This window comes from Dipodomys spectabilis, unplaced genomic scaffold, assembly GCF_019054845.1.
Source record: "Dipodomys spectabilis isolate Male_0828 unplaced genomic scaffold, ASM1905484v1 ptg000783l, whole genome shotgun sequence".
In the NCBI taxonomy this organism is placed as follows: Eukaryota; Metazoa; Chordata; class Mammalia; order Rodentia; family Heteromyidae; genus Dipodomys; species Dipodomys spectabilis.
The window spans coordinates 1,271,389-1,279,361 of NW_024871460.1; the positions used below are offsets into that span (position 1 = coordinate 1,271,389).

General features: G+C 42.3%; 1 long non-coding RNA gene across 1 annotated transcript; it reads right to left on the reverse strand.

Annotated features, from left to right (window-relative positions):
* Window positions 1-3,978: 3,978 nt before the first annotated feature.
* On the reverse strand, window positions 3,979-7,210 carry LOC122102330. Its single transcript, XR_006146482.1, has 2 exons — window positions 5,345-7,210; window positions 3,979-4,240 (listed from the first exon to the last, which is right to left on the reverse strand). It is a non-coding gene; the product is annotated as an uncharacterized LOC122102330 (long non-coding RNA).
* Window positions 7,211-7,973: the final 763 nt, after the last annotated feature.

Below are 7,973 nucleotides of genomic sequence, written 5' to 3' on the forward strand. Positions count from 1 at the left end.
GCATGGTTTGGTTTTTTGTTGTTTTGTTTTGTTTTAATGTGGATTGGACACACCCAGGAGTCCATTTGGTCTCGATTTAACTTGATAAGTTCCTAGGTGCTAATCTTTTATTTGTACAAGTGAGTCATTTATCAGTCTGTCTGGTGATTGGTGCTAGACAGAGGGTGGTTGTTTACTTGTATGAGCAAACAAAGTATAGCATCATTCGTCTTCAGCATTTGCGTTTGGAATGGAGCAAACTGTTTTGCGAAATGGAGTAACTCAGAACAAAGCAGAGTCTGAATGCAACTATTATATACAGTATGCAGGTGCCTTGGAACAGGGCATAGCCTGATGTCTACAGGTCAATTGAGCATGGAGACTCAAAACATAAATAATATCCCAAAGCATGGCACTTGGACCTCCTGAAGAAAACCATGGTTGTGCTGACCTTCTCCTGCCTCCTGTGTCATCCTTTTTCTCTTTGGGAACACAGAGAGGTGTTTTCCCTGAAGCATATGCATTCAACTAAAGGAAACTCCTCCATAAGGAATACAGGTCTCTTGAGGCCTCTCTCCAGGATCTCATCAAACAAGAGAAGACTAGCTCAGGAGACTAGAGGGCAGTAGCACCTATTCTTCTAAGAAATGCTACATGACAGACTTTACCTGCACAAGACAACAAGTAATTGCAGAGTGAAGACACTGTGGGGATGTAGGAGATGACAGCCATCTGAATGCAAGAAGAAAATTCTAAGCAGAAAAAAATAAGCAGCCAACACTGTGATTCTAGATGCTCAGACTCCAAAATGGTGAGACACAAATTTCTATTGCTTAAGCCATTCAGTCCGCTGTATTTTTTTTAATGGTCAGTAAATTAATAGAGATATAAGTTCTTGGCAAAGACGTTAAAGCAGCTATTACAAGAATGCCACAACAAACAGTAGCAGATATGATTTGAAGTAACTAAGGTAAAAAAAATACCTCAACCAAGTAATGAGAAAGAAGAACCAAATGCAAAGCTTAGACAGAAAAGAAAGTGCAATAACCACAAATATAAACAAAATTGCTGGATGAGCTGAAGAGCAGGTTAAGGAAAGCACAATATGGTCCATGCACCTAGAGATACATGAGTATAAATTACCCAATCTGAAAAAACCAAGAGAACTGAATGAATAAAAATTATAGTGTCAAAGACCAGTGGAACATTTTTTATAATTACAACTTGGAATTTAGGTCATTAGAGTTCCAGAATAGGAAGGGGGAAAAATTTGAAGAAATAACGGCTGAAAATTTAGCAAATAGGACAAAAGTTTAAGCCTGCAGGTTGAAGACGCCAACCAAAATCCAAAGAATCCCACATTGTGGTATATTCCAATCAAATTAATGCAATCTACAGCCATAACTCTTGAAAGCAGCCACAGTGACAGGATGCACTATACAAAGGGGAACAATTTGCAAGACCGATTTCTCATCAGAAATCATAGAAGAAGGGAGAACTGAAGTTTTAGAAATTAGACCAAAAGCTCAACTCATAGAAGAAATAAAAAGTGGCAGACCAGACTTCATTAAAATGAAAAATGTTGCTTTGTGAAATCCATTATTAAATCATTAAAAAGATAAGCTACAGGGTAGAAGAAAAGTATTTTCTAATTGCATAGCTTATAAAAGACTTGTATAGATACATATGAAGAACTCAGTGAAGTCAATAGTAAGAAAACAAAAGCCCAGTTTAAAAATTGCATAAGAACAGATGCTTCCTTTAAAAAGATGGAAAAAAAAAGTAAAACATAATTACATAGCAAAGAAATGCAAATTAACCAGGTGTTGGTGGCTCAGCTCTGTAATCCTAGCTTCTCAGGGGGCTGAGATCTGTGGATTGTGGTTCAAAGCCAGTTCAGGCTGAAAAGTCAGTGAAAATCCTGTCTTCAATTTTACTTACAATATTATCTCAAATTCACCAGCCAAAAGCTGGACGTGTGGCTCAAATGGTAGAATGCCAGCCTGAAGCACAATAAGCCAAGTGACATCATGATCCTCAAGTTCAAGCCCCAATACCAGCACCAAAAAGAAAATAAATAAATAAATAAATAAAAAGACAGGAGGAAGGGAGGAAGGAAGTAAAAGAGGGAGGAAGGGGAGAGGAAGGAAAGGAGGAAGGAAGGGAGATGGAAGGAAGGAAGGAAGGAAGGAAGAAAGGAAGGAAGGAAAGAAGGAAGGAAGGATGGCAAAAAGGAAGGGAAAAGGAAAAATGCAAGGACGGACATGTATTCCCATAAACTCTGCACATGAATGTTGATAGCAGTTCTATTTCTGATTGCCTAAACCCACATGTTCTCCAGTGCACAAGTGAATAATCTGGCATATCCACGCAATGGAATACTGCAGGGTGTTTTAAAGGAACAGACTCTTGATACCTGCAATAATTATCCTGGATAGATTTTAAAGAAATCACATTGAAAAAACATTCAAGCCAGCCTCACAAGTTCCCATTTTATTAAGCACTCTTGAAGTGACAAAATTCCACACAATGCTGGAGAACCACCAGTGGTTACCAGGGTTTAGGTTGAGAATTCATTCTAAAGAGGTATCACAAGTGTCATAACTTTTGTAAGTGCTCATTGTGAAGGGATTTGTACAAACCATCGCTGTACTGACTCACAGAAACATACTCCAAAAAGGCCAACTCTCTGTTCAATACTAGAAGAAAATTAATAAAGGAAAACTATACTGTTCTAATAATTCATGTGACAAAACTATTACTCTTCCCAAATTTAAATGATCACATATTCAGACCATTGCTACAGTAATGAGCAACTAGTGTAGAAACCTGAATTATAGTGGGGAGTTTGTCGAGTTCCTGTCAGTATTGACATGAAGGTTGACGTCCACTGAGGAGTCAAAGAAGACAAGGGCCAAGACCAACCTGAGGCCAGCTGCTGGGTGCTGAGAGCGGAGGTTGTGAAACAGAGCCAACCAAGAGTAGGTACTTCCTGAGACAGAAAACATCGGTCTTAAAGGGAGGTTGAGCTTTTAATTGGTGACTTCTTCACCTCAAAATCACTGAGAAGATTGTTTCCAGTAGAAAGAAGTTGTTCTTTTCAGCCACCAGACTGAGTTCTACCACTTCACTCTTAGCACAGTGGTAGAAAGGGCATCAGAACAAACGAGGTAACTTGTAGAAATACTAATTTCTGTGCATCTACACCCATCCAGATAGATTTAATAGACACAAAAATACATGTGGTTCAACATAGATATGTATTTTGTACATAGAGAAATATATAAGCTTTTCCTATGGTTTTAAAAACATATCTGTAAATTCTTTCAGTCTCTTTCATTCAAATAGTGTAATACAAATAAATCCTTTCATCTAGAATGTAGGCCAGTCTTTGTGACTTGGTGACATACTTTCAACAAAAAAAGAAAATAGTACAAGTAGAGAAGTAGCTCAGTGGTAGAAACAAGCTTAACATGTAACAAGGCCCTGGGTGTGATCCTTAGCACTAGCATATATAAGCACACATGTGCACAGGCACACACACACACTCACACAATACAGTAGAGGTAATATTATGTGACTTCAGAAGTAGGGTTAGAAAAATGATTTAGCACCTCTCTCAATCTCTCTCTCTTTCTTTCTCTACCACTCCTCCTTTCTCTTGCTCTCTGCACATGGTTTGTCTGGGAAAGAATGACTACCATGTGAAGACATGCACACAGCCCTGAGGAATAGCCCATAGACAGAGGAATTATGGCTTCTCATGAATGTCTAGCACCAATGCCAGAGGCCATGTAAAAGAGCCACCTGAAAAGAGGTTTCTGCAGTCACCAGATGCAAAACAGCTTACACTACTCCACTGAAACTCTCATGCAAGAAAAGCCCAATCAAGGTATCTTAGACACAGATTAGCATGATTAATGATAAAAAATGATAATTTGCTACTTTATACCACCAAGTTCGGCACCATTGGGGAGAAAAATACAAAGCCTATAGGCATTAGAATTCAAATGCATGATCTTTATTTAGTTCTCATAAGTAGAGCCTCTTAATAGCAGATGAAAAATCTGCTGTGAATCTACCAGAATTATTGGAGCACTCAGCACAGAGTCAAACTTTGAGACCAGGTCTCAAACTCAGGACATGTCATGTAGGTTTCATGACTGGGAGTTGTCACTGGGGATGCAGTCATAGGAAGCAGGTGTGGGAGTGTTGATTGGGCAGAAGGAGGCTGAGATCGGAAAGCTGTCATCAAGGTCAGCTAGAAGAAATGAGAGACAAATGAGTCAATTCAGTTAAAACTCTGCAAGTAGGTTTGAACTCGTGGTATGGTGTGAAAACTGGGTGAAAGACAGAAACACAAGGTGAGAAATGGGCAGAGCCATGAGATGGCTTATATTCTTTTAACTGTGGGTCAGAAAGCAGGCATTTATAATAGAACAAGGCAAGGATTTCTAAGTGAAAGCAGAGGTGAGCACCCAGCCCTGTGAGGAGTGAAGAAGGTGAACACCCAGCCCTGTGTGGAGTAAAGAAGGAAGGAAGGTTGCTGGTAGAAAACGAACTTCTAGGATGGGACACAATGAAAAACACCTGAGGAGGTCAGCCCCAAGACAGGCAGTTTCTCAGCCTTCTGGCTACTGGTAGGGTCACAGGTGTGTGGTTAGCACTAACATTTGCTTCAAACGTGTCATGTACCACGTTGAGAGCTTATACACATTTCATGCACTTTATCATGCAACTTCCTCCATGAAGAAAGCTCTATTGATGTGACCATTTTCTCTAAGAGGACCCAGAGACTCACAACGTTGAAGTCATTTTGCCCAGCATGACAGAGCTGTTAAGTAGCAGGACTGGGCTATAAACACTTGTCTCTAGTTTCAGACCATGGGCAACCACCCAACACTCTAGAAATATGGATGTTTGCCTCTAATTCTAGTACTTGGGAGGCAGAGACAAAAGGATTCTATGTGTGAGGCCTGCCTGGGCAACTGAGCATGGACTTGCCTCAAAATATTCAAAAAGGAAGAAAAGAGAGAGGAGGAAAAATAATAGTAAATACGTGTGTGTGTGTGTGTGTGTGTGTGTGTGTGTAAAATAAAATGTATGTTAGTTGCTACATTCCCACCTGGAAAAGCAGAAAATAAGTGACTCCGGTCACTAAGTGATAACTGGAGCTGACACTAGAGTTTTAGACCATCTCCAAGGAACAGAAATGACCTTTAGGTTTAAATAGACCAAAGAATTAGGGCCATACGTAAAATGTCTGCGTAATTATTCAATGTCTTAGTTACAGCAATGTTCTGGCAGTCAGAGGTGGTGGCAGGTCTTCTGGAAGCTCACTTTTGGGACAACTGGTCAGAAGTACCTGGTTGACCACTATCTCAGTCCATGTCTCCCAGGGGTTCTGGAGAGTTGTTAATGGCCATCGTCACTTGAAGCGGGTGGCCATCCAGTTCTCTCGAGATGGCCATTTCCATTCCAGGTGCAGCCTCATCATGATAGGTAATTATGCTCATCTGGGGGCTGGCTGGTTTGTCTACTCATCCTTAGGGGTGGTTTCAGTCTTTCATCCAAAATATATCAGTCAGACCGACCCTTCCCTCAACCCAAGGTGACTGCAAAGCAACTGTAGAGAGAATGATTTAGAGTCAAGGCATGCAGAACGGAGGCAGGGCTGCCAAGCTTTTCTCCTGCTTTTAATGAATTTGTGGGTCCATGCTTTTCAGCAAAAGCAATCCAAAAACCAGCCACAGTGTGAACCACAGGGCACCCAGTACTCCTGTGAGCGGCGGGGAATATGCCAACAAGAACCCCAAGATAAGCACAATACTCCCTAGTGTCTTGGGGTTTGGCACTGGTGACCATTTGTGCTTTCTTGCTGGCACCCTTTCCCAGATACAGATTAGAAGAAAGCAGGAAAATTAATTTAAAAACAATGCAAAAAAAAATAACCAGAAAAAGGAAATTCACCCTGATATGTTAGCTTGCTAACCACCCTAACTTTGCAATAAATAGAGACTGCAAATGGGAACAAAATGCATAAAATGAAAATAAGCAGAGTGAATCATGGCACACAGGCCATACAGTATATAAATATTCATGTTCGATTACCTCTTAGTGGACCCCATGGTTTTCCTTACATACAGATCTTCCCGGGTGTGACTTTAGGGTGAGTGTGCACAGTAACTAAGACCTATTAACACAAGCCTGAATAATGGCTAATCCTTCCCAAAGCCCCAGAGGCTCAAGCACCCGCTCTCCATTTGGCATGAAAACAGTAATCTATCTCTATGCCTCTCCTAGTCAATAGAAACTGAGCTAGGGGAAAAGGGAGGAGAAAATCCCTAATCTTAGCAACAGTGGGATCTGGTATTTTAGCCAAGGAGCTTAGAGGAAGAAAAAAAAAAACAACAACAAAAAGCCTTATTGAAAAGTTCAATGCTAGGTGACCAGGTTCTGAAAGACTCTTTTGTGTCCATGGGGACAGGGGGTCTGTGGCCAAAGAGAAGTGAAGGTCACCTCACGGAGTTGATTTCCTGCCTGGCCCAAGGATCTATTCCCTGGCTGGGGAGCAGAACCATGGCTGCAGAGCCTGATACTGCCTGACACAGCTCCATGCTCTTAGATGGGAAGGCCAATGAAGAGAGCGAGTTCAAAGGTCCACATTCCTCCTCCCCTCCTAATACCCTGGCCTCTCAAAGACCTTGGGGTTAAACTGCAGTCAAGTCCAATGCTGATAATGTTTATCTTACTCTCCCAAAGCAGCCTTAGCTGCTTCTGGCCCAAGGCAACATGCTAAAATGGAGTTATTGGAGTTTTCTTACATCAGCAACCCAGGAAGTCTGGTATGTGTGTGCTTCTGCGAGTTTATGGTGGTCTAGGCCCCTATGCAAGTGGTCCTACAAATAGCAACATTGAAGTACTAAACCGGGCTTTGTCCTACGCCTCACCAAACCCATTCTACACCATTTCCTCCCAAGAAGGCTTAAGCACTGCTTGGTATATTGATGCTAACTAACACAACAACAAACACCTTCCTGTGCTCACAACTGTGGGATGGGTAAAATATTCAGGGGTAATAACAACTCCATGGCTAGTGCTGTCAGGAAGCACACAGGCTCTGGACTCAGACTTGGTTCGAATCCTGGCCCTAGTACATACATTAGTGTAAGCATTATGCCCACCTTTGGTCCTCAGCTCCACCCAGACCTGAGCTCCTCCCATCCCTGGAGTTCCTGCCATACAGCTGGCCCCTCCCTCTCTCCGCCCAGACCCATCTGAACTCCCATCTACCTTACTTCCTACCCTCAGACCCTGCTGCTACCTAAATAGTGGAGGCTGCCATGTGCTCCCTCTCTGGGGCAAATATGGCTCCTCTAATAAACCTTGTAATCATCTTTCTCCTGTGCCTGCCTGCCTCTGCATGGTCCCCTGGGATGGATATAATGGATGCTTTCAAATAGTAGAAAGTAGGGCAGCAGTTCTCCACTGAGCACATGTGAAGATCCACAGAGGTGTTCCAGATGTTCCCGATTCCTGGGTACAGCATCTAAGATGAGGAAGCTTCTCTGGGTGCAGCGAAGGAATCATCACCACTAAGAATAAGAACATAGTAAAAAGTGATCAGGAAAGCAAAAGTACACCGGGAGGGATGCTGGAGGCAGGTTAAGAGTCAACACCGTAATGGAGACCATGCTCCTCAAGGTATGCGGCCGGGCGTAGAGTAAGGGACAAATGTGCTGAGAAGCTGGTGGCGCTTATTTTTATCTGTGAAGGTAGGGTGACTGCATGGTCCAATGATCAGACCATCCTCTCGTGACCTTTCCCAAATGGTTCAGCCACTGAGCACTGCCTACACATTTGATTTGGCCTGACCATGTGATCCATTTACCTTTGCCAGGGTAACCAAGGTAGGGATAGTAACCTCCGTAAGGAAACAAGGTGGTTGCCTTAATCATTGGGCTCTGGAGTGTGGGCTGTCTGGAGGTTTTCAA